A 27,706-nucleotide genomic window follows, 5' to 3' on the forward strand; every position below is an offset into this window, starting at 1 on the left:
CAGGCGAATCTGTTAGCTTCTCTAAGGCTTGGTTGTCCCTAGCTGTGATTAAGCGGTGTGGGTAGATAATTAAGGCTAGGAATGGACTTTGCTACCCTAAGGAAACCACACAGGTTACCAACACATCAGCACCACCACCCCACCCCCCACCCCGAAAAACACATACAATTTAACTTCATGGTTAATATGATTGTTTGGGCGGCATATTTTTTTTTGGTCATTCATTCAACAAGGGTCTAAATTGTCTAATAATTTGGGACCTACAGAGACAGAGGAAAAGCTATGATTTGAGTTACTTTTTTACACCCTTGGGTTTTGTCATGCCTTGGTGCATTAGGCTTATTATCAATTTAGGTCTTTTGGGTAAGTTCAGGGTCTTCTTCTATGTTTCTAATGAAGCACACTATTGACATTCAGTAACCATTAAATAATAACAGTAATTGCACCCTTCCTACCTAAATGCCTCACATGGCTTTGATAATCTTTGATTCCTGTCTCGAACCCTTGCTGAGCTGCCTGCGTTTACCTGCTTGTCAGTGATTTAGATGAACTCTCACTCTCTCCCACACATCTTTGTACTTGGATAAACGGTTACATTGGGGTTATGCACAGGGTGGGAGAAGAATACATTTAGGCTATTGTCATGTATCAATTTATAAAATCCATCGTAAGGGATGAAAACTGTTAAGAAAATGTATTTATTATTTATATGCCGTTAACATTTTCTCCAGTCATGCTGCATCTCCTTCCCCAAATGTTCTAATCATGTTATATTCTGACTAAGAAGTCTGCTTTCTTGAACATTTTCATCTCTTCAAAGATGACTGCAAGCAGGAGGTAGAGATTCTGTTTTAATCCTTTGTTTGCCCTTCTGAATGTCAAGTATTTGTGTTCAGCATTTTCAAAATCAATAGGGACCAAGAACGTATCAAAATGAATATCACATTATTCAGAGCAGAATATTAAATATGTCTTATGTTTTTCTAAGGCGACTTTTAAAAACAGGACCAGCAACAAAGCAAGTTGAAAGTTTATGAAAACAGACAACTCTCGCTGTATTCTATTTCTTTTTGTCTGGAAGCCAGTTCTTTTGAAAGAGTTCAAAAGAAAACAGAATTGTGACTCATCTTCAAAACAAACAACACCATCCCTGTATGTCAATAAGTTAACCTTCCCCAAAATTCTGATGTCCAAACTTATTCCCCCTAATTTGCTATTCACATTCCTGAGACTACTCCGGGGTTACAAATCTGCTATTGTTGATATTAATTCTACTTCCACAGGCCATTTCCTGGGAAGTTCCCTGAGTAATCAATTGTCACTGTGATCTGACAATAGCTTGAAAATGTTATTTGGCTTGCTTGCAGTTGATTATTTTAAATAAAGGTAAGGAGAGAGAGAATAGCAACAATGAGAGGAGACAGCTCAACAAGGGGCAATAAACATTATTTTCTGTTTGTTGCAAGTGTTAGATAACATCTTGTACGTAATTTAAAAAATAAAAATCAATGATAGGCCAACAATGCAGATCACTATGCCCACGGATGAAATGAGACTCTAGAAGAAAAAAATAAGTCTGGCTAAAGGAAAAACGAATTAACTGCTCCATCTTAAAACAAAACAAAACAAAACAAAACAAAAAACCTTAGCACATACTCTTCATTCTTCCCTCCCCCACCCCCTTCTCAGCAATGGTTTTGGCATCCATTAAATGGGTGATTTGAATTCATGGAAGGTAGCTAGAAAAGGACTGGAAGTATCTAGCCTACAGCTACTCTTACCCCAACTCTGTCTCTCTGGAATGCATGAAAAACAAGTTAAGTGTGCACACTGCTCCACTCCCTTCAGGCCATAGGAGTTGGGGGGCACCTTGCAGCCAGGGGGAAGAAAGTTACAGGAAAGAGGAGAAGAGGCCAAGAAAGGGTAATGAACATGTATGATTGTGAATGAGGTTTCCATACAAACAGCCAGGCAGGCGTTTCCTCCACAAACTCAAAATTTTTACTTGTCTCTTGAAACTGGTGAGATTAGGAAGAGCAGATGCTACTGCTTCGAAGAGCCCACCTTTGAGTAGAAGGCTGTTCTCAATCGTGCTTTGAGCAAATTCTACTGCAGTTGTCAAGAGCCTCCCTGGAAGCACAAAGATTTCTTATTCCTATTTGAGACTCAGGTGGGAATTCACAGAAGATACCAAGGCTTTAGGCTCCCAGGGGAGGTTCCCCCATCACTCGTTATAATTGGAGCCCCTACCTCCTGTGAGGCCATCTCTTCCCCTAAGTGGCCTAAACCCAGTCCAGATAGAGTAAGTGAAAACAACTGCACTGCCTAATAAAGCTTACCCACTTAGTTGCCATGCTCAAGAATTAGTCCCCTGACTGTTTGTTCCATGTACTGTAAGTGTGGAAAGAAAGTGTGAAGAAAGAGCCACATAACCTCACGAGCACCGCTTGGGGGTCTTATTTTCTCTAAACCCTTATCACTCATCGTCCCCATGAGGCCTTTGTGAAGAGGAAAGCAGTAGTTTCATTCACACAGCTGCAGAGTGAGACAGACAGGAGTCTGAAGGACTGGCGGGGTGACCCCAGAGGAACGGTATGAATCTGCTCTTACTCGTGTACTCCTTGTGTGTGAAACAGTGAGAGATGAGAACCACCCTCCGCAGACCACACAGCAGTAGCCAGGGAGGGTGTGGCTGGCTGGCTCTAGCTGCAAATGCAGGTTGTCCTCTAAAGCAGTAGGTCTCGAACTTTATTGTGGATATGAATCATCTTGGATTCCTATTAAAATGCAGATACCTGAGACAGACTCCTAACCGAGAGTTAGAACCTTTGAGGATAGGGCCAGGAATCTGACTTTTTAACAGAGTTCCAGCAGACTCCAAAGCTAGGAGCCCTTAAATCACAGATTCAGAAAAACTGCTTCTCCCTGGTGAGTCCCCCGAGCAGGAAAACTCTGGACACTCTTGAACCTGCAGGAAACAGGCTGAGAGACAATACAAAGTAAGAAGAGATGATTTTTACCATGATACTGCTGGCTAATTTAAGAGACACATCCATCTGAGCATCCTTTAATATGTCATCTGCAGGGGGTTAGTAAGAAGAGAATTGGGGTCTTTCATGAGGTGGAACCACGAAGAAGATGAGTTTGCCAAGTGATGTGGTGATGCTAGGTGCATGTCTGTCTACCTACAGACTCGATAAATTCTCTGAGGGAAACATCCTATAACAAGGAAAAGCAAACAATGGGAATTAGAAAGTCAGCTGAAGGAAGGTAAATGCATTTCTATGCTTTGCAGATAGCATCGGGCCTCAAAGGCATTTGAAAATAGTTTCTTTATGTCAGTACCAGAAGCAGACTCCTCCCCTGCCAGGCGGATCATCAGCGCTCCCGGTATGAGGACCTTCTCACCAACCATCTCAAGATGAACTACGAAGGCTGTAGGAGTCCACCCCAGTCTGCTGACTTGGGAGGTGCTGGCCCGAAGCACAGACAACACCAGTAATTATTTGTTAAGTTACAGCTGTCAGCTGCTATAATTGAAGCTACTAAGAAGATTTTTATCTGATTATAATGATAGAGTTACTAGAAGCCAGAAGCACGGAGATTTGAGAAGCAGTATAGGAGTCAAGCCCGAGAGAAAAATAACAGATGGTAACACACCTACTCCTCGATCTTGGTCATGCCTCCCACCTCTTCCCCAGCTCCATGGACCAAGGTAGGGAGAGAAGCAAAGAGAGGAAAGAAAAGAAGAGATATAAGAAAGCAAAGTCCTTTTCAGGAGCATTAGCCAAAGCAGAACCAGGAAGGAAAAAACTGATCATCCGATTTCACATTTTTGATTTTTTGACATGGCAAAAGCCACCATAAAAATCAAAAGACAAACAAAAAAGAGAGAGAAAAATATTCACGGATAACAGAGATTAGTATTCTTATATAAAAAGCGGTCAATAAGGATTGATACGAATCAATAGAGAAAAAGATGAATTCCTTGATTTAAAACAAAAAGAGGCAAAGAGCTTGATAAGTCATTCACAGAGAAGACAAAAATGGCTGTAAAAATCATATGAGTAATAAAAGAATTGCAAAATAAGAGGAGGTTCCACTTATTCTTCAATCAGATTGGCCAAGGTATTTTATTTTAATTATTATTATTTTTTTAGGCGAGACAACCCTTGGTCGACCTCACAGATTGCAAGGACCTTGTCAGCTTACAATCCTTCGTTTTTTTATTTTTTACTCCTACAACACCTGGTCTTCCTAGGTGGTCTCCCATCTAAGTACTAACCAGGCCCAACCCTGCTTCGCTTCCAAGATCCATTGGGATCAGGCTTATTCAGGATGGCATAGCCGTAGACTATTTTATATTATTTTTAAAATAGCATTAAGGTATAACTGATATTGAAAGAACTGCACATTTTTAGTGTGTACAACTTGATGAGTTTGGACATGTGCAAATACCCATGATAGCATCACGATTAAGGTAATTAACAATCGGACAGCTAAGGTTTTTTCAAAGTGCATTTCTAGTATTAGCTGGTGGGTAGTGGGAAGACACTGGCACATGACAAGTGGAGATGCACACTGGTGCCACTGCTCCTGAGGCCACTCGGGAAGTTACCCGTAGCGTTAAAACGCTCCATTCTGAAACCAGTCATCGAACTTCCATGTATCCTAGAAACAACTTGTGATATGCACAAGATTATAATTTTTAAAATAGCAAAGAGAAAAAGGAAAAAACTAAACTTAAATGCTACACCTCATTGAAATTATGTTTTCTTAAAGTATTTCACGACATGATAAGGTGATAATAATGTAAATAGGAAGGAGTGATAAAAAAATTATTTTATGAAAAACATACAGCTATGTGTTTTCTAGGAAATACATTTACAGAAAAATTTTATTTATCTCCTTATATTTTTCTGTTGTTTCTTAAGACAAATAATAATAATAATAATAATAATAATAATAATAATAACAGAGCTGTAAAATATACCAATAAAGAAAAGGGAGTAGATTAGTAGGGAAGCAGGTAGAGGAGGGGATGGGAAGGAAGGGTCCTCTCAGAGGGGTGGGGCAAACATCCAACGGAACTGCAGGTTCCTTCTCAAAGTAGCTCCTTAGAGTCTTGGTATTTTGAGTGTCGATCAGAAAGCATCCCCCAGCAGTCTTATCACGAAATCTGAGTGGCAGGCCGACTGTTTCTCTCATTAACTGGTCCCATGGTCACAAACGCCATTAGGAAAAGCAGCTGGTCTATGGAAATATGTCTTTACCAGTCCAAGGGAAATGAGGAAAATAACACAAAAGTTAAATGTATTTCATTCAAGGACTGTCTTTTATTGTAAGATAATATCCTGCCTACATTTTAGCATTGAAAATGTTCAATTTTCTCTTACATGATGGGTAATAGATAATGGTTATTCTGTTTTGTTTATCTTAACATTCTGACCAAGCAAAATAAAAATCTGCCAACTCCATGCTACTGCACACTTTTTTTTTTTTTTTATTTTGACATTTTACTGGTCCATGAAATCCAGATATCCGGTAGCCAACTCTCCAATCTACACATCTTAATTCAAAGAGTTGGAAATTTCATTTGTGGGAGAAAAACCTCAATGGCTTTTTTCTTCAGCCTGCCGCTGGGTAAATTTTCAGCAGAGGATGATAGATAACTGTGTTAGCACTGAACAGGTTTGGCCAGGCACAGACATCTGTGAAATAAGAGTAACTCTTTCCAAAAAGGCTGCTAGAGACACGCAAATCTGCCTGCAGAATGAAAGAAAACGGTTACTGGGCTGCAGCCCATCCTGGCTGTTGGTGAGTTAAAACAGGTAACTGGGCTGGAGTCCATCTTGCTTGTTGATGGGTTATATTCAGAGAGCTGAAGCCTGGGAGTTGCTAAGAAAGTTCGGTAGAATCCAGAGCTGAAATGGAAACTCAGTTTTAACTACTATCTGGAGAGTCATCAGATTCTGACCAAAGACAAAAGAAAGCAGGGGGCCTCTGAGTCCACAGCTCAGTACTTGGGTCTGCATCCGGCACAACTATCTACGTTCCCTGCTACTTCTGAAGGCATGGTGCCCAACAGTGTGCAGGACAAGGAAAAGGAGCGTGTTAGGTGGCATTCTCCTGCAATGCTCTCATGAGCGGGGCTTGGTTTGAAAGAATTCTTAGAGAGGGAGAAGGAGAAACAGTTTTGACCATAGGATCAATAGAAATTAATATCACTAGTTTAACTGGTTTTGAGCTATTTGTGAAGAACAGCATCATGCCAACTTGTGGACTATCCACAGTCAAGAATAAAAGATACAGAAAGACTGATGGAGACCTCCACTATATTCTCACCCAAGAATCAGCTCTTGAAGCTTAGAAAAACCCCTGCTAATGTGAACACCTTACTAAGCACACATTAAATAAATTAAAAACTGTGTCCTACAGGCAAAAGCAGCAACACCCCCCACTCTCATAGGCCCTAGAGCTGGCCCCTCTGGGATCTGAAATTCAGCATTTGCTCATTTTCATGTTAATAAACTAAGGGCTTCAAAGCTAGAGATTACTATAATTACTTTTCTTTTTAAGCTCTCTGCTGGGAATATACATTGGGCATCATTCTTTGGCATTCTGATAACCTCTTCTTGGCAAGGCAAGCTAAGTACGGCCAGGCTTCCATCACACATCCCTCTCTCTTCTCCTTTTCACTGCATTGAACGTTGCCGCCACATGTGACTGGAAGCTACTCAAGTGAACCCCACATAATCATTTGCTGATTATAAACACTGCACTATTAGTATGGCATCCTAAAGCATTGGGATGTCGTCCAGGAGCATGGTGCCCAGTGCTGCCAAAATCTGGACAGAAGACCTTGGGGAAGGGGCAGGAGAGTCAGCCCAGCGTGGGATCACACTTTTAGCTGAGGAAATGCAACTTCTGTGGTCTGACATTTATTCATGAGAATTTCAAAGACATGTGTAACTGTGATGCAGCTTCATTTTCTTTCGTTCAGGGGTTGGCCATCACGGGGCAGTAAAGTGCTTTAGATGGCTGGAACCCAGGCCTCTTTTCCTAAGAACGGACAGAACCCAATCCATTAGAGGACTAAAGTATTTATAAAGTTATCTTTAAACACCCCAAAAATATAGAGAAAAGCTTAACTGACCAACTTTATATTTCTTGTCATTTGTAAGTCACTAAATGCCATAAAATGTAATCAATCATTGGGTGGGAAGGAAGGATACTTGAGTGGGGCTTTGCTGCATTACCCCCAAAAGATAACTTTCTTCAGAAGTATAGCCTAAATTCTTGCAAGACCAGTTTAGAGCTTTTCCCTTTTATTCTAGACACGGTAGAAATGAAAAAGCAAAATAAAACAAGCAAATGACACAAAATATATTCATCATGTCTTAGTAAAAAAATTATACCTACGAAGTCACATTTTTCTAATTTTCCATATGATTTCAAATGATTTGCAGTTTTTTTTCTCAGTTAAATACAATTTTGCTATCAAATTACCTGTTTCCAGGAAAAAAAAAAGATACACGGTCTAATTAAGTGTTAATATAACAATGACAATTCACAACTCATACCACTAGCCAGATAACATACTCTATGCAATGTGTAGACAAAATAAGCTGTTGACACAAAGGAGATGATAAAAATGATAATGATAATGATGATGATAATAACAATGCTTCAACAAATATGTACTGCACATTTACTATATTTGAAACCCTGTTCTCAGCACTTAGGATTCATCACTGAATAAGCTATAAAGATTCCCATCCCTGTGGTGCTAACATTTCACTGAAGAGGAACAAACAACGAGCCATAAAATAAGTTTAAAAAATGTATAGTATGTGAGAAGACACATAAAAACACCATGAAAGGGGTGGTGGGGGGGATTAAAGCAAATTAATAGGCATTGAGTTCCCAAACCAGAGACAGTGGGAAGATGAAATTTTAAATAAGATGGTCACGGTAGATCTTATGGAGAAAGGGAAATCTGGGAAAAGTCTTAAAGGAGGTGAGGAAGCCAAACAGCCATCTGGAGGAAAAGTGCCACAGGCAGAGGGAAGAAGCAGTGCAAAGGCCTTGAGGCAGGAAAGTACTGGCTTGTCTCACAGTGGTAAGGAGGCCAGCCAGGCTGGAGACACGGAAATAAGAGAAGAAGAGGAGAAGTTAGAGAGGTGCCATGTGGGCAGATGGAGCAGGGCAAGTAGAGATAAAGCTTCTTTATGAGAAATTGGCTTCTACACTGAGAATATGGGAGCTGCCAGAGGACTGTGAGCAAAGAAGGAAAATGAACCGACCTACATTTTCAAAGGATGCTATGTTGAGAACAGATTACATAGGCAGGGCTGCCAAGGAGGCAGGGAGGCCAGGTAGGTGGCTCTGTAGTAGTCCTGGTGAGTGGACTACTGGCGGTGGGGGCGGGGTGTGTGTGTCAGAGTCCGGGATACCGGAAGCAGAGCCAACAGGACCTCCTGATTGACTGACTGGATGACGGGTATGAGAGAGAGACATCAAGGATGACACCAAGCTGCTGGTTTGTGCAACCAGGACATTGTTGCCACCACATGCAAGGGTGGTGGCTGAGAGGAGAGGAGCAGGCAAGGAGCTGAGCTTTGAGGAGAAGTCTGAGATGCCTATTCGACAACCAGGTGGGGCAGTGCTTGGATGAACAGGTCTGAGCCTCAGAAGAGATGTGTACCCTAGAGACATACATTTGGGAAAGGTCAACAGGTATGTGAATTGAAAGAAATGAGCCTGGATGAGATCACCATGCAAGGGAGTGAGTGCAGACAGAGGAGAAAGCAGCACCAAGCCCTGCACCTGGAGCATTTAAGGTTAAAAAAAAAAAAAAAAAAAGAGGGACCCAGAAAATAAGGCTGAAAAGCAAAGGCTGGTGAGGGGAGGATCCTGGCCGCCAAGTAAAGAAAAAAAATCTTAAGGAAGGGGAAGAGATCAACTGTGTCAAACGCTGCTCCCAGAGAAGCAAGAGAAAGACTACAAATTGACTGTGAGATTTAACAACTATCACTACAATTATTAGCATTAGTAAGATCAGATGCGACTTTTCAACTCTTCCTGTGTCAGGAACTATGTCAAGTGCTTTATGTATACTATGTCATTCAATCTTTATGACCACCCTTCTAGCCCATTTTACTGTCACCACAGCGCAGGCTGAAAACTGAGGTCTGGAGATGTGCATGTAGCCAATCAGGAGAACATCGGTACAAATACAAACCTCGCTGAATCCAAAGATGTGTTCTTAATGGCTGTGCAGCCTGCCTTTCTCCTTCTTCCACCCTTCCTGTTCTTCCTGGACATTCATGGGAAAAAGGACAGAAGGAAAGACAGAAAGAAGAAAGTGAAAAAGGATAACAAATAAAAAATGAGTATAGAGAAGAAGGGAGAAAGGAAAATAGATGAAGGGCTCTTTAGGGATACAAATGGCTTCTATTTGAGCTAACATCAGCAGGTAATTTAACAGACACAGAATATTTACAATGAATATCTGACCAATTAACACAAAGTAAAGAATAAGAGCTCCCTACTCTTCGGGACAGAGCGCATGTTTGCCATTAATTAAGGAGTTATCTACTAATCTCTTTCTTTCATTTTTAAAGGCTAGTGTGACTCATAAGCAGTTAAGAAAATATGAAACAAAGAAAGTTGCCTATACACTGTAAAAGAAAGTAAAACTGAGAGGGATTACAATGCATATCACTAAGAACATTCTAGGTATGTCAATGCAAAGATAAAAAATTCACAGAGTTTTTCTTATGGGTTAAAAAAAAATTATTGGGCAAGGTCTTGAGAAAAAGAATGCCTATAGGGTATCTGAATACAGAAGATTCATTCACAGTAGTAAAATTTTCTAGTGATTATATGTATCTAATATCAGTGTGATATATCTGGAGGAGCAGCTTGCAAAGAACTGCATTAAATATCCCCTTTGAAAATCAAATTCAGCCGAGTGTGGAAGAGACTAGCAACCTTTAGAAAGCCAAATTGCTTTGTCGAAATGATTCCTACAATGACTCTTGCAAGCACATGCCTTTCTGTTTAGTGTCATGTCTCCAACATATAATAAGCATTAAATTATTATTTATTGAAGAAGCTGAATCCAAGTGATTCCTTTTGGTTTAGATACTTCATTCCAAAACTTTGGGATATATTAACTAGCTAGTTTTAAGACGATCAATTTCCTGTTTTCCCATCTATATAGCAGAATTTTTATTTCCTTAAAAAAAACTTGGAAACTGTTCCCCTCCCCCCTCAAAAAAGAAAAGCCCCGCTTGAATACCAGAATATATTAGGTGCTCCCTCTTGGCACTCAGATATGCCACTTATAAAGACTATATCAGAGGTGCCATAACCTTCTTGATTCACATTAACCTGGGGCCAAAATACCTAAAAGTCCCATTTATTAAGTAGTTATGCCCTAAAAACTTAATAGGTATTTTAAAAAAAATAATAGTATTTTATATCATTCTTAAACAATCATTTTTACCTGATGGACCAGGCACAAGTTCTCAAGCCTTGAAAGTATACTGGATACTAACACCCTCCTCCTGTTCCACATCGATTTTCACCTTGTGCTTGCTTTCTAGATTACAGTAACTGCCAAAAACTTCAAAATGTCACGTCTTCACAAAGAAGAGTAGCATGATCCACTGAAGCTAACAGTTCATGCAATGTCAGTGTTGAGTGTTACTGTATTTCCCTTGGGAATTTAAACTATCCTGCAGAGCTCCTGGGATCTTGCTGCCATGCCTTAGGACGCCTTGGCGCATAATTTGGGAAATGCAGCCATGTACTAAGCTTAAATTTTAGTCAGTCTGCAGTCTGAAGCCCACAATGAAAACTGTGAAGACATTTAAACTTAAATCCAATAATTAAAACTTTCTTCTGCCCCCTGTTGGTTTGTAGATCCAAAGGCATCATGACCTTAACACTTGACTATGAATTTTGAGATAGGAAGGCAACTTTAAATTTCTGTGCATATATTCTGAATGAAGTACTTGGTCTGAATCACCTGCAGTTTAAGGACAAGTGTTAGGGTACTGATGAAGACTTAGCCCGAGATCAATAAACTTTTTCTGTAAATATTTTAGGCTTTGTGGGCCATACGGTCTCTGTTGCAACTACTCAACTCAGTTGTTTAGTGAAAAAGCAGCCACAGACAATATGCAAGTGAATGAACACTGCTATGTTCCGACAAAACTTTATTTACAAGAACATGTGGCAGATTCGATTTGGCCCATAGGCTGTATTTTGGCAAACCCTGGTCTAACTAAATAGAGACACTGCTCTATTTCCTGATTTGAATTCATACAGTCCTGCTATGAGAAATAGGTCAATTCAAAACACCATAGTAAAAAGCATTTCTATAATAGCCAGGGAATTCAGCAAGTGGTGTTGATCACTATTGAGGCAAGTGATGGAGTGGGATACAGTGACATGAGGATACTCCTTGCCCTGTAGCCTCCTATAGACTAAAAGAACGCACATGTATATGGTAATAATTATAGCATGAAAGCACAGAAGAGAGTGTGATGATTTTCACCTGATGAAGTGGAGGAAGGAATCAGGTAACAGGAACTGGAAAAAACTTCACTAAACACAAAATGATCCCATTCAGGGGTGGCCTTTATGAAAAGAGAAGTCTTTTTGCAATTGTTTGTACTAATAGCTAGCTATCGACAGTTATGTAGTTATTATAAGTCAGCCACCATGCTAAGCACTTAATATGTGGTATATTATTTTTCCAGAGGCAACAACAGAGGTTATGTTTACACCGCAAGTCAACAACAATAGTAGGATTTGAACTCAGGTATTATTTCTCTAGAATCTGGTTCTTAATCATTGTACTATAAAGCTTCTAGGAAAAGGAGAGAAATCAACTTCTAGAATATAGAAGGAAATGCAGGAAATAGCTTCTAGAAATCAGAAGGAAAATAATCAAATTAACTGATTCATTCTAGGGGTTAGCAAACTATGGCCAATGAGCCAAATGTGGCCCACTGCCTGTTTTTGTAAATCAAGTTTTATTGGAATACAGCCATGCCCATTTGTGTACATGTGATCTCTGGCTGCCTTCATGCTACAATAGTAGAGTTGAGTAGCTGTGACAGAGACCTCAATGAGCTGTAAAGCCTAAAATATTTACTATATGGCACTTGGCAGAAAAGCTTTCAGGACCCTGACTCATTCACTAAATTCAAGGTGTTTTTGTTTGCTTGCTTGCTTATTTGTTTTGGTGGTTTTCCTTTTTTCTGTCTCATGTCTCAGAGCCAATCCGTAACCTCTCAGTCTCACATAGGCCATCCTCTGCACTGTCAGCTGCTGAGCAGTCCTCTGAGACAGGCCCACAGCCCTTTGTTCTCTGGAAAATGACAACGTCATTTTCCATATTTGGCCCAGCTGCCAAGACGCATGCAGGAGTCGATAGAATGTAAGGTGACATTTAATCAAAGTCAGGGCTTTCCGGTCTTGCTAAATTGGAAGGTAAACAGATGTCCCTGCAGATTTCTATATTCCAAGTGGGTAGGACACATGCAAATAAACAGAAGGGACTAAAGGATGAGGCAACTTTGCAGGCCCTCTTCTTATTTGGCTGAGAATCACGCCATTCAGCCAATACTTACCTTTATCAGACTAGACCCACTGGGCTGCTCTCACCGTTTCTGGGATCAGCTGAGAGCTTCTCAATGCACAGGAGATTTTCTTGAACATGACATTTAATAATGGTTTTCAATTTTGTATGCTATCTCCTGAGACTCACAAGAAATGAGGAAGGTAAAAGTATCTCTTGCTATTTTATCAGCACCTACAATATCTTTTCAAACCACAAAATGTATCATGGGTAAACAAGTCAGAACAAGCCCCATGGAAACATGCTAAGTAAATGTTAGCTCTGTTGGCAAGGTCCACTCATGAGCAAAAAGGAGAAATATGCAGCTGGTAAAGCAGGTGACTTTATACAATGTGCCTGCTACGAGATGAAGTCAGGGCTCCCTCAGACCTAAGATAAAGACTGCGTTTGTTGTGGGTTAAATTTTGTAACCCATAAAGGTAATGCAAAAGTCCTTACCTCTGGTACCTGTGGTTGTGACCTTAGTTGGAAAAAGGATCTTTGCAGATATAATCAAGTTAAGATAAAGTCATAGTAGATTAAGGTGGCCCTAATCCACTGACAGCTGTCCTTATAAGAAGAGGGAAATTTGGGCACGGACATAAAGAAGAAAGATGACCATGAAGAGACTGAGGTGGTCAGTTATGCTGTCACATGCCATCACACGCTAGGCGGGAGGCATGGAACAGGGACTTCTCTAGAGCCTTCAGAGGGAGCCGGCACCAATTTCAGACTTCTACCCTCCAGGACTGTGAGAATAAATTTCTGCTGTTTTAGACCACTGTTTGTGGTATTTTGTTACAGCAACCTGAGAACCTAATAGTGTTGATGCTGGTAGTGAACGCAGAATTGGGAGAAGAAGAAGAATAGTAGCAGACATTGAGGAACAGTTTTCCATGTCCCAAGCGCTGCGCTAGATGTGTTGTGCACATTGATTTAATCCTTACCATCTTTGAGAGGAATATTGAGTACTTCCACATAAAAGCTGAAGTAATTCCTCCTGGAGAGCTTGTCCATGGTTACAGAGCTCATGAGTAGTCAGGTCTGGATTTGAATGCTGATCACTGGACTCTAAACCCATGCTTGTAACCACTACTTCATACTGCTGCCCATTGTCGCCCAGAAAGGTTTTAGTCTGTGTGTGCGTTTTTGTGTCTTTATTTCAGGACCTAGCAAGCTGAGCCTCATAGAGAAGCTGGCTCTAAGAGTCCTTACGGGAAAAGAGGGCTCAGAACTCCCAGCTGTGAGAAGCAACTATCTCACACAAGTTATCTCCCAGCAACCTACGGCTGGAGAAGGCTGGTGCATCTATGAAACTCATGCAGAAATCTGACAGTGTTTCATTTCAGAAGTGAATTTCCAGTTGTCTTCCTTTTTTATTCCTGTCACTGAGAAACTTTTTACAAGGGGAGCAAATGAAGAGGACACAATCTATATTGGCTTGTTTATAAAAACCTTTACCTAGTTGCTTTTGCAAGATAACCAGGATTCAGTTTTCACTTTTCATGCTTTTACTGCACTGTCATACAATTTAATCAACTCAGAAAATAATGTTAATAGCGCAGCTTCAAAGGGTCACCTGGGCTGACCTAGCTGTGTAGACCTAGCTGTGGATGTTGGGGTGGTAAGAACACATTTAGTCTCAACCTGGTCTCCCCAAGTAGCGTACATCCAGCTGGCTACCCCTAGCTCTTCCCCAAGCCTGCTGCTTTGGAATTACTATTGATAACCCTGTGAGAAAAAATAAATCTGCATTTTTAGGTTCCCAGACATGTTTATGAAAAGAGGTATATTTAAAAATCATTCTGAAAGCATTAACATCATCTGCTTTTTGAACTTAAACTTCTTAATTCTACTTCTTAGCAGAATTCATTTCATTCTCAATATTCTAACAATATAAAACATAGAAGAACTTTTGGTCCACACACATATTAATTATGCTTCTCCATTTTTTCTGATCTTCATATTGAAATATTTTTCTTTGTTATCATCACATTACTAGGGTTTGGGGGGTTTGTGTGTGCGTGGGTGTGCGTGTGCATGTGCCTACCTGCTGGGAGGGTGTTTTTGTTTTGTTTTACACAAATAAGGAAGAGAGCACGACATAGTAGAAACATAAAACTGCCATCATGTCAACATGTATTCAAATCCGAGTGCCTATATATCAGTTCTGTAGCTTTGGGCAAATCACGTATTTTCTCTGAGCCTAAGTTATTCACAAATTAAAAGCTCAGAGCATGTAGACATTTAAAAGTTAATTCATTTTCTCTTGCTCATTCAGCCGTCCACCTTCTTTTATGTTTGCTCTGTTTAATATTTCCACTGTACTTCCTATCTGTAAACACAATTACGTGGTGTCATAGACTAAAGAGATTTGGTCAGGAGAAGTCAGGGCTCCCGTCTGCTTCTTCCCTGTTACCCCTAAGTAGTCTTATACACTGGAATAAAAAGGGAAAATTTCACAAATAAAAACTTCATATGGCTCTAAGGTTTTGGATTAAAAAAGCCACTAGAAAATAATTGAACGAACAAGATATGTTCTCTCTCTCTCACCACAGCAGAAAGCTCTCACCCAGAAGCAATACCCCATGGAACAAGGCATCCCTGGGCTATTGGCCCCATGCCTCCCATGGCCAGCACCATGCCAAGAACACAGGGAATAAGCGTTCACTAGATACCTGGGATGTAACCAACCCAGATGAAGGGCTCTCTCACCTCTGCCCCTAGTTGATTATAATTTCATTTTTAAAACTTAACAAAATGGCTCTGACGGCCCCCAAACTCCCAAGAATTTAAAGGTCCTGACTGTAATTGGAAGTAAATGTTCTTGTCTATGTAAGACGGCATAATGGGATGCTCACTGAGAACCATCCCTGCTGGGTCAGTTGTTGCCATCCAAGGGGAAACTCATCAAGAACAAACCGAGTCTCTCCTGATCCTGCCCTGAAACTGACAAATGCCACTTTCTCCCTTTCAAATATTTTAATTACAGGAGCACATGGAGGCACAGACCAGGGAAACCCTGAGGGTACTAAGACAGTAGAATACGTTTCCTCAGATAAGACCCAGACTGGGGGTCAGGGGCAAGCTGAAGAAGCTTAAGCACATTTTTACTATCTGAAAGCTACATATAAATTCAATAAAAACTCCATTCATCAGCACAGCCTCAGAAACTTGCAAACATATAAACACACCCAGAAAAATTAAAAACATCTGTGCAGGCAACAGAACGAAGCCTTAAAATAAAAAGAAAATGTTGTTGAGCTGGGCAAGATGATCAGCTTCTCCTTCCCCACAGTTACGTGAGGCATGTCTTTGGAAGTGTCCATACATTTGATCCAGGGACTTAGTTGGTAATTTTTTTTTTCCTGTAAACAATTTTTTTTCTCCTCTAAATGAATTTGGAGGCTATTTTACAATTTCACCCTCTTCTAATCATGCCCTACAACTCACCCTTACAAAAGTGATTTGCATGAGAATGTTATCTTAATTCCTACATAAAAGATGAAGAACTGAAATATCTCTTTCTACTGTTATTAATGTTCATTAAGAATAGGTTTTAGAACCTAAATTAACAATAATGATGAAATTCACTGAGATTTATTACACCAGTTCAGGGTCAGGCAGGCAATAAAAGACTGGATTTTGCATTTTCAAAGTTTCAAAACATGAAATAATTTACAAATCTGGCAATTACCAAAAAAAGTAATTGTATTCACTATATAAAATATTTAGATTTGCCATTTTATTTAAAAATAATAAATGGTTTCTTCTTTGAATCCAATTTACCTTCCTGATGCTGACCAGGTCTCTCATTTGTTAACCTTGAACCCAATGTGAAGTACATTTTCAAGGTGTGGTTTGCATAGAGTCCTGAATCCATTTGCTTAAGTCAGCAATTACTGGCGACAAGGACATTTCTAACTAGGGCTTAAAGGGTGAGAAGGGGTAATCCTAGGCAGAGGGTATTGGATTGAGCAAATATATGGAGATAAATGACATTTTGGGTTTCGGACTTGACCATGGCTTGGACCCTTTGCTACTCCAGCTGCCTTGGGGATTGATGCACATAGTCTCTTCATTGTGGATTTGGAGTCCTCAATCTCTTCCTGGATAGTCCCTGAATTTCTTTCTGTTGCCTCGGCCTCTCTCCCTGGCAGTATAGGAAAACTACTTTGAGAAGATTTAGGAAGAGTCAATCTTTCTTGAATATACTAATACCCAGAAATATGACAAGAGCAGGTATATGCGGAGCTCTGAAGGTCTGATGATTTTGTAGTTGCTACACCCATGGGGCTCAAAGAGCACCAAGTGCCCTCCATTTCCCCCTGTGGAGCCTAAAGTATCCTCAAGGAGGCTAAGAAAAAGGACCGATGGGAGTCCAGCATATGGGAACTCGAGAGAGAGAGAGGGATTTGGTTCTCTACAGAGCCCGAGAATGTTCTCTACAGACCGTGGCTGACAGCTCAGCCTTGAGCCCTTTAATCTACCTCCTGGACTCTGTGTTCTCGGCTGGCCAAATTTAAGAATATTTAATCATTACTTGTGCCACTATCCACTAAGAAGAGACATACATCTGAATTTCAAATACTAATGCTTACAGAACCAATTTCTTTGGACTTCCAATACAGCCCCTTACTTGAGCTGCCACTGCATATTTTTCCCATCTGATCAGAAAGCCAGTGTGTTTGCCCGTAATTCTCTGTAAACTGCAGAAAACATTTTTAAACCTGAGGAAAAAGCAAATTTTCCTGAATACAGAAATTTTTATGCAGTAAATTAACTTGTTTATCTACTTTTTATTTGCTTTTTTCCCTCAGATGTGATTGAATTTCTAGTATTTCCTATATGTCCATCCTTTCCTACTAAATTTTCTTTCTCTTAAATTCTTGATTTGCAGTCTCACTTCTTGACATTTCAGTCGAAATAGACAGCAAACTTGAAATCACACAGGCACCAAATCTTAATGCAGAAGGCATTAAGATTCAACTCCTGCCACAGCTGGACCATTTCATTCTTGGAACCCTCTGGCCAAGTTAGAAAGACCTGTCTAAACTGGAAGGCAAGCCTATCATCCTAGGATTCCCTCAAGTTCCTTCTATCCTACCAATCTAAGCCCCTAAAACTTTTTTCAGATCCCTCAGTTCAGATTATTATATTCAACAGAAGTCCAAAATCAAGACCCGTCTATAGCTAACTCCATCTATTCCTTGTGAGTTTTTTAAAAACTCAGCATTTTTTATTTTTGTTCTGTGAATTTTTCACCTCTTTCTTCATTCCACACTCTCATCACAAATTTATCACTCAAGATTTTAAAGGTAACTCAACTTTCCCTTCTAAATACTGTAGTCCTTTGCCCATTCTCTGTCTCTGATAAAGATCTATTTTTAAGACTAAAATTCTTTTTTCTCCACCACCCAACATGTCTTAATCAATCAAACTCCACTCCTATAGCCACTACCATGATTCCAATATTCTCTTTGGCTCAGAGATTTTACTTTTTTCCCACCCAAATAGCAAATTGACTGGAATAAAACTTATAACATTTCATAATAATAAAATATGATTTATAACATATCCTGAGATAGAAGAGAAAAAGAGAAAGTACTTTGGCTACAAAAGACAATTCTTCAAATACCACTGAATTGTTTCAAACTATTACTAATTGGATTTTCATCTAGTCACTCTATACAATTCATAATTCATGCATTGCTTCTGAAAGTCTGTTAAATCTTGACGCTTATTTGAAAAGAATTTAAACCTATTTGTCTTGAAATAGGAGCCAATTCCTTTTATTAAAGGTTATCATTTATAAGCGCAGGTGATGAGAGCAATATTTTTCCTTATTCAAATATCAAATCAATCTTCCCATTTACAGCTCTTGGCCTTAAAAAAAAAAAAAAAGAAAACTTGGAAGATATCACATATGCTCAGGTCTGTCTTCTTTCTTATTTTTCATCCTCCTATAGAATGACAAAAATTAAAATAAGGCAGCTAAGTTTACCTTCTACCAAGTGGTTATAAGGCTCATGGTACCAGATACTGTTCTTATTTCCTATTCAAGAACACCCAACATTACAACAGTTTTAATATTAGAATATAAAGTTATATATTGTGGGACACAAAAAAAAGGGGGGGGGGGAAAGATTCTAAAGCAAATTGGATAAGTTTTGTTCCTGGAACAGCATCTAGTTATTTAACTGGGGGGCTATGCTCAAGGACACGCATATATCAACTTTTTTCTGACTCTCAAATACCATACATTATTTGAGTTTAAAACAAAAAAACAATACCATAACTGACTATCACCTCCCTAAATGTACTGAACTGGAACTAATGCAGTGTGGATGCTGGACTATTTACCCGGTGGCAAAAATAATTCTTCTCCCTCAGCCTTTTCAGGGGTCAAAGTTAAATGCAACAGAGGTGACCTCAAAAATCTTATTTCTGGCCAATCTATCTTCCCTCCACCCACAAGAGCAATTCTGGTTGAGGTTTATATTTAGTTTTAATTAATCCACTCTGCCTTCTCTTTGGCAGGAAGCTGGCAGTGCTCTTTTGAAGTCCTTTGGCTAAAATAATACCAAGAGTACTCCTTGGAGAAAGTTGGTTGGGTCTCTGCTCCTTGGAATTCCTGCTAGCCCATAGGAAGAACAATCACAATGAAGCAGAAGGCTGTTTTTTTCATATGTCATCTACCTGGCTCATTTATTCGAATGAATCCCTCTGTCCTGCAAACAGCCCAGAGTCTAGGGCCCATGAACACTGCTTGTTCACCACCCCACACATATATCTTATTGTAAGAGGAACTGAGCAACCCAAATGTGCCCAGGTGCAGAGTCAACATCTGTCAAGGTCCTACCAAGACTCAGACACAAGCTGGCAATGAAACCTATGCATCCATTCCAACTCCCATTTACCATCCCTTCGATCACCTCTGTTACGTGTAAGGAGCATAGTCACTTTAATAGTTGGAGTTTGGGATTTAAGTTTCAAGGTCCAGATATCCCAGAAGCTGCTGGGAAGAAGTGAGGAAAGGGACTAATATTTACTGAGGAGCCACTATATAAGCCAAGCATTGGGTCAGGGCTTTTACATGCATTAACATACAATTCCCACAACCACCCTGCATGATCCATGTAACCAAAGGTGAGGAACCAGAAGCTCAGGGAAGTAATGAATGGGCAGTTGGTGGCTGCACTGGGATTCAAACCCAGCACTTCCAAAAGCATGCTCCAGAGAAGGCTACCTATGCAGACTATCAATAGGGGTTCTTTGGAAGAGAACATATATGATCTGAAGCCTAGGATATAACCACAGGAGTAGATGGTTCGAAGCAGATAGAGGATACTATCTTTGGGAGGAATGGTGCTAAGAAAATCAGAAATTAGGATGTTAATGTCACCAAGAATGATGACAAGAAGATGGTGGAGAAAGAGTCATTACCCAATACTGAAGTATTCATGAGTGATCAGAAGGTCAGGAAATGGCAGCACAAGAGGTCACCTGGATGGTCTGGCCTGACAGAAAGTCACTGTCATTGTCACTACTTTGCTATTCTCAATACTGTGTCACCTTTGAAATCTTGATTTTCTGCACTCAAATTTTCAGATCACCAGCTCATTTCCCTCCACTCTCTATCACCTGCTTCCTATCCTGATTACCTTCCTTACCCACTTTAGATTCCAAGGCTTATTCCCTTTGAACCCACTCTCAACTCCATTAATTCTCCTTCCATCTGATTTGTACCCCATCCCTGAATAGATACAACTTTTCACCTCCCCTCTGCCTATACCCAAGCAGCTAATACAGCTGCAGAAAAACATACAACTGTGTTGACCAATCCCACTTTAAATTTACAATTAAAAGTCTCGAGTAAGTCCTCCCATTGTTGGGCATCCTTCTAATTTTCCCCTGGCCTATTCTCTGCTCAACTCTCCAGAGACAATAATTGCACTCGTTTCTTTCCTCAAACCTTCCTCCTCCTTTGTCTTCTTATTCCTTCCTCCAACACTCCTCTCCTTTCTTTTACTTGATCACTCGTGCATAAATGAATCGAAGGGCCTGTGCTCTGTGCGACTTCTTTGTGGACATAATGTTCTGTGCCATCTTGGAGAAGAAAAAGGAACATTGGGGATGATCTCTATAGACCAAGCATGAAGCATGTTCTAAGCCTTTGCTTGCTAAAAGAGACCATTTTCCCAAACTTACTGTACAGCATTACTGCTACCAAAAAACAGTCTCAGCAACTTTTGGGGATGACACAAAAGAGAAAGTTATTTATTAATGACAATTGAAAAATCAACAAAAACCTTTAGTATTCCAGTGCCATTAGGCTGCTTTTATTGCTACTCCTCACCTGCCACAGAGACACAGATGCTGGTTGGGGCAAGCGCAAAGACAAACTTGGGCTTTCCTTTGCCTCTCAGGTAGTTTAGACAGCCTGACAAAGAGAATGGAGTCTAAGGCAGAGAGGAGAGAGCAAAGTGTCTCTCACTCCACAGGGCCTCAGTGCAAGACCAGCCCAAAGAGGAAGATTAAATATTTAGGAAAAAGTATTTTACCCAAAGAGTGAGCCAAACCCATCAGAATGACTTGCAACTAAAACTTTGGAATGAAACGTTTCTAAACATTAAGGATTAGTGTCTTACTAAATATTACCTTTGGTATTTTTCAAAGTTGTTCTAAGCAATGAAGAATCATCATTTAAATGTGGACTTTAAATGTGCACTTTTGATAAGATGTGAGCAGTTCACGATAGAGAAAAGCAGTCATTAAATTACTTGAGTTTCTAAGAAATACAGATTCCAACACTTCGAAGAGGGGGGGAAAAGGCTCTTTTGATAATCTAATTTCTCAAAGTTCATTCTGTGCAACACAAGTCTCACAAGTTGCTGTTGTTATACAAACAAATGTGTTCACAATCAGATACGTGTGGGAAGAATGTCCCCTCTTAGAATTTTCAAGCGCATTAAAGGTTCTTAGAAGTCCTGCAATAAAGAAATCTGTTGCAACTTGTTAAATTATATATAGCATTTCCAAAACCTACTTAAAGAACATTTCTCTCACCCACAACACCTCCTAATATTCAGCTGAACACCTCTAAGAACACTGATCTGGCCCAACCTTCCCATTTTATAGGTTAGAAAAATAATAGATCCTAAGAGAGGTGGAACCTAGATTACACAGCTATTTAGGGTGTCAGCAAAATGTTAAAGCAACTCCATGGTGTTTCCTCACCCTGGATTCTATGTCCAAAGGCACACACCTCTAACTGCTTCTGGTGTTCTCTCACTAAGCCTAAATGCAGTCTTGGAATCTTGCTTAACAGTTGCCCCATCAACAGAAGTTGGAGTGTGAAACTAAATCTATTTGTCATCTTTAAACGAGCATCCAGGTCTTTGAACTCTGGGTTCCCAAAGAGACATCATCATCATCATTATCCTCACTGTCATCATCATTACAGCTGTCATCTACTGAGTATGTACTTGGTGCCAGCCACTGCACTATGGGTTTTACATGTATTATCTGCTTTAATCCTCACAGCAAATCTAAGAGAGAGTTAACAAGACAATCTCTACTTACACACAGGACAGCTGAGGCACAGAGGCCTTACATGTCCTGCACAAGGTCACCCATTTTGAGAGTGGTTTAGCTGGCAACTTGGCTATGTCAAACGTGCACCCCCAGGATGCACCCTCAGTCCCGACCAAGCCAGAAACATGATGGTGAGTTAGGCTTGGGATAGCAGATTATTCCCAACAAACCCTTTTTATCTTTAATTTTTATTCTAGGAACACCTCCCTAAGATGAAGCTAGAGTCTCCATCAGCAGATTTAAGAGTAGAGAAATGTGACATATGAACAAGTTCTGGGGTCTGCCCAAGGTCTCAGAGAAAGAAAAAGGCCTAAGTGGGGTTAGAACCTGGCACTGGGGGCGGGGTGCTGAACTGAGACCCTTTGGCTGTTTTCTCAGCTTGGCCTCATTCCCTGGAACACACAGAATCCCCAGCTCTCTCTGTCTAGGTCTCAAGAACTGCAAAGTGGACAACCTGATCAAGTGGTGTAATAAAAGCACCACTTGCTCCAAGTGTAAGAGAGCTTATTACCTGCTAGGGCTCAGCCAGTTTCAAATGGAAACCTTCAAAAAAAAAGCAGCTGTGTGTGTTCACATCCTGTACCAAATGGGGTCCCAGAGCAAAGTCCCAGACAGAGCAGGGGCTTTATTTGGCGCTGGGATCTTGATAAAGCAGGACGATGAGAGAACTTTCAGTTTACCTGGAGAATCCCTTTGAAGGGTAGATTCTTTTTTCCCTTCGCAGAACACAATCATCTCAGTCAAGACATTAATGTACCTTTGTGACCCTATCAAGGCTCACTAACCTCATTACAGTAAGCCAGACAGGAGCAGACCCACCTGTGGCCCGTTACTAACTCCTCCAGGATTTGACTTCCTCCAGAGTCCTGGGGCGCTGGGCCTTGGCAACCTCCCAATCTGCAGGCACTTGGCTTCCAGTCTACATTTCCAGGGCTTCTTCAGCTGGGGAGTGACTTTGCCTCCTTCCTCCACCCCTCCCTCCATGGACCCTTGTGTAATTCTGCTGGGAGAGGGGCCAAAATATCCTTCGTGCCTGCCCCATAGCAGCTGTATTTCCGTTCAGAGTCCATGAACCTCACCTGGCCATCTGCTGGGGAAAATACTGGGAGGAAGGTGTTATGTAAATATGAGAGTAGCTGAGGCTGATGGAGGAGCTCTGTTCTCCTTGTCAGCTTTGATAAATCACGTACTCCCTCACTTGCTTCTCCTCTGCCTTCCCAGCAGCAAAGTGATTACTGAAGAAGCACCAGGAACGCCTTTATGGAATAGAAATAGGTCCGGCCAGATATATTCCACTCTCCAAGGGCCCCCACAAGCCTTTATGCAAACATAAACTAGCAGCCCAGGCACCAACCGAAGCACCTCCACAGCACCGCAAAGTGCAGGAGCACAGACCGGCGAGGGTGGAGAAGCAGGGAAAACCAAGATGGCTTCTCTGATCTAATTGAATGTAAATTTTTCCCCAATGGAATAAGAACCCAGTTACCAGGTACAAAGAAAATGATCAATATTTGTTTACTTCTAAAATGGGGAATGGGTTCCCTTATGAAAATGTATAAACTTCAAAAACAAATTCCTCAGTTACTACTAGGCACTGTTTTTAATAGGATTCATACCCCTTCCCCCCTTTGTAACATCTGGTAAACCTCCACCAGAGACAAGTAGATTTCCTAGCCAGAATAATGCATTTCTGTCCATCACAACATAATTAATAATAATTTCCATATTTACTTGGCTTTCATCACACATCTCTCTGCACCAGTGAGGGAAGGCAGAGAGAAAAGGTGATCCCCTCTCAATCTGCTTGGCAACCATTCCCAGTGAGCTGAGAGTGCACCTTATTAAGATAATGGAACGTAAATCAAAGTGAATAGGTCCATACGCCATGCTGAGGGTATGTGTCCACTTGCACTGCTTGCCAGACAGTAAACAGGTCTGGAAATTAAATGTGAAAAATCAGTAAAGACATGAGGCCCATCACAGGAAGGGAGAACAGGACCCTGACAGTTCAGCTAATGCCTATAATCACAGTGATAAAGGCTCCTAAATGGCTTCATTCCACCTTGTCACTCAGAACCCTTGCTGCCACCCCTCACTCCTGCTACCTGCAGTGACCTTTGTCATGCTTGAGAAAATGGCTCCCTCTGTGAGTTCCCTCATACAGAGTGGCCAGATGGGGCAGTTTTGCTCCATTATTTGTGCCTGTAAAGGGAAAATGCCAACAGGAAGATTCATTATGGTCCAGCCCATCTCTGCAAAGCTTCTCTGATTTATTAGGGCATAAACTGCTGTACGGGCTGTAATGAGACATAAATGTTCTGGAAGGCCTATGAACTCCGGGAGGAAACGCCTTGCCATCACACTTCTGTGCACCTAATTTATGAACAGCTTGTGCCGGCACAGACTGGAAAATCCTGCCAACTCCACAATCTGCAGCAGTCACCTTTGGGGTGGGCAAGGGAGAATGGGAAAAATGTGTCCAACTCAGACAAGTGACAGAAAATGTATGGGCATGCTGTAAGAAATGGGGAAGTCTTGCATGTTCTCCATAAACTCCTCAGCAGATATTTGGCCAAGTGTGCTATTATGGGGGAGAGCAAGGTTCCCCCAACTATGCGACGGCAAGATCAAACTGGGCATGTTGTTACTCTGGTGTTTTCTTGGCCCTGATGGTACAAAGGGAAAAGCATCTGTATTTACTTCAGAGGAGCCCCAATCCCTGCTTCAAGTTCCTCTACCATCTGAAGGATACTTTCTCCAAGGCAGTGTTTGCCCCAGCTTATTACAGAGCTCTTTGCAAGATGATTAGCATTTTTTGCTCTCTAAACATCACCCTTTTATTTCTAAATATAGAACAAAAAATTAACAACAGACCTGCCCATTTTTATATTTCCTTTACTATAACTAATTTTTTTCTTAGATCATAATATGCATGTCTCTTTAATTCAAATTCGGTTGCATGTGCCAAACTTTATGAAAAGAATAAGATTAAGTAGTGAGCTGCCAAGAAAATATATGACATCCTGACTTGATATTAGGTATTAGGCATTTTATACTTTGTGCACTAATGAAAGGAGATCATCTTTTGTCACTGAAACATTCATTTACAAAATACTTCTTGAACGAATACCGAGTCCTGGAGATCCGATAGAAATAGACATGGCTCCAGTCCAGGACTGACTACATGATTTGTGGGGCCCAGTGAAAAATAAAATTGTGGGGCTCATTGTTCAAAAAAGTATTAAGGATTTCAAGATGGCAAGAGCAGAGCTTTAAGCCCAGCAAGGGGCCCTTCTGACATGCAGCCGTGAGCAACAGCATGGTAGCATCCCCATGAAGATGGCTCTGACACTGCCACGTGGAACATATAGTTTCATAAAGGAGCCAAACAATAAGACAATACCATTGACGAGAATGTAAGAAACAGACTTGTTAATGCACGGAGGAAAGGAAGATTGTCCCATGTGAAAGCATGGCAAAAGAATATGACCTAGGCTGGTGATAGGGCACAGAAAAGGCCTGCCTGGGTTGAAATCTGAAAGATGTGTGTGTTGTTGAGTAATAAATAGGAGTATCACAAGGGATAAAGCAGCATATGCACATGTCCTCTCCAGGAGGGAGAGTGGTGTCTTGGCACAGAAAAAGCCCAGGTTGGAGGTGAAGCCTAAGAGATCCTAGATACCCAACCTCAGCAAGGCCTTGGAGACCATGTGAGGGTTGTGGTCTTTAAGGAATGTTGACAGCAAGCTCACAGATAGACTTGTCCTCGATCAATTGCATGGGTTCTCATCCAGGGTCCTTGTCCCCTACATCAAGTGAGTGATGGCCGAAGTGACAAACTGATTCATCACCAGAGCAATTCGTAAGGATCTGGTGAAAATATTTACTTTTATAACACCAGAAGGAACAGAATGATTTTGTTTTTAATTTAAAAGACAAAGAACTCTTGCTGCAAAGCAAATGCCAAGAGTGTGCTCACAGTGCATTTCTACACCTGAGGAATAAGCCTGTACAAACAGTGACTGAGATTTTGTCACTGTAATTAAACACAGCGAAAGGCCAAGAGTGCCTCCCTAAACAATGGCAGGGCCCTACCCACACGTTAACTTCATTCTTCCTGGTGCCCAGAGTGTTGGACCAAACATCCTGGAAGCACCCCTGCTGGCAGAGCTCAGCCTCCTGGACTCTGCCAGGCTGTTCATACTTGATCAAATATTATCGTGCAAAGGAGGAATGATGCTAGGGTCCTTTTCTCTTAGATACATGCTAATGACTCAGCATGGAAAAAGAATAGGAATTCAAGGAACTGTATGTTTGATTGACCTACTTTTTAAAATCAGACCTAATTTGTTATTCTTAATATTTAAAGCATTCTCTTCCGCACTCAGGGGATTTGCTTTTTTGGTCTTGAATCTTGAGGCCTACTGAAGATATTTGTTCCTAAAATAGAATTTTCCTCAAACACTGCATAATAGTTATAAATAGCCCTTTGAGTTTTTGAATAAGAAAATTATTTTTTCATGCCAAATCTGCTTTTTTTTTTTTGCCATCTCAAGCTAATACAAAATTCAAATTTAAAAATGCCTATTTTGACTCTTTTAATACATGACCCAAATATTTATTATAATTTTTCAACAAACTTGACTGTGTCTCTTCTTGTAACTCAACAGATAGAGATTGTTGATAACAAGCAATGCAACCATTTTCAGGGTTCAACACTATGGTATTGAGTGAAAGTAGGAATGCTGTTTTTGAAATAACAGAAATAAAACAAAGACATGTTCATCTAACCACTGCAAACACATATGTCCCCTACAAGTGGCATTTGACCTTACTATTATTGCTTTCTCCAGCCTCTACCTTAGAAGATGGTTACTGATTACATATCTATTTAGCACAAAACAAAACTGCAGGTGTCATATTTAGTTTTAAAAAATGATTTATATTTCTCACTCGTGTAAGGTATCTTCAAATCCTCACGTTCTAGGATTCCAATATTACGTTTGAAAAAATAATTCAAGGAAGGGTCCTTTTCATGTGAACAGCTTATGAATGGATCCAATTTAGAGGTTTTTAGAACAATATTCATGTAGCAGTTACGCTGTGTCTGCCAGAATATAGATATCTGACTAACACAATGGGACCTGATCTTTGGGAATTTAAGCCAGAGTGAGCTGCTTCTGCGAAAAACAGGAACAAACTAACCCTTTGGTCAAAAGAGTTTATGAATGACTCTTATGATGGGAGGAAAATCCAATCCTAGAGCCAGAGAACTGTCCACAGATGTTCCACTGGAATTCAGCCATGAACCACATGGGCAGTTCTTGTAAGGATTCTACTGCCTCAGGTGCTGGGCCAGACAGAAGGGGTCTGTTGGCACAAAGTATTTCCAGCTGTGCTGGGGATAATGTAAGTCCAGGTTCCCCTGGTACTACCAGGTACTCCCTCAGTCACCTTGCATCATGTGTCATA

General features: G+C 40.6%; 1 protein-coding gene and 1 pseudogene across 4 annotated transcripts in view; both read right to left on the reverse strand.

The window, feature by feature from the left end:
- The window catches only part of CACNA2D3 (calcium voltage-gated channel auxiliary subunit alpha2delta 3), a 790,850-nt gene that overhangs the window by 320,774 nt on the left and 442,370 nt on the right, over positions 1–27,706 (reverse strand). The window lies entirely within an intron of this gene.
- Positions 4,237–4,355, reverse strand: LOC118602636 (annotated as a pseudogene).

Source organism: Rousettus aegyptiacus, unplaced genomic scaffold, assembly GCF_014176215.1.
Source record: "Rousettus aegyptiacus isolate mRouAeg1 unplaced genomic scaffold, mRouAeg1.p scaffold_m13_p_4, whole genome shotgun sequence".
NCBI lineage: Eukaryota > Metazoa > Chordata > Mammalia > Chiroptera > Pteropodidae > Rousettus > Rousettus aegyptiacus.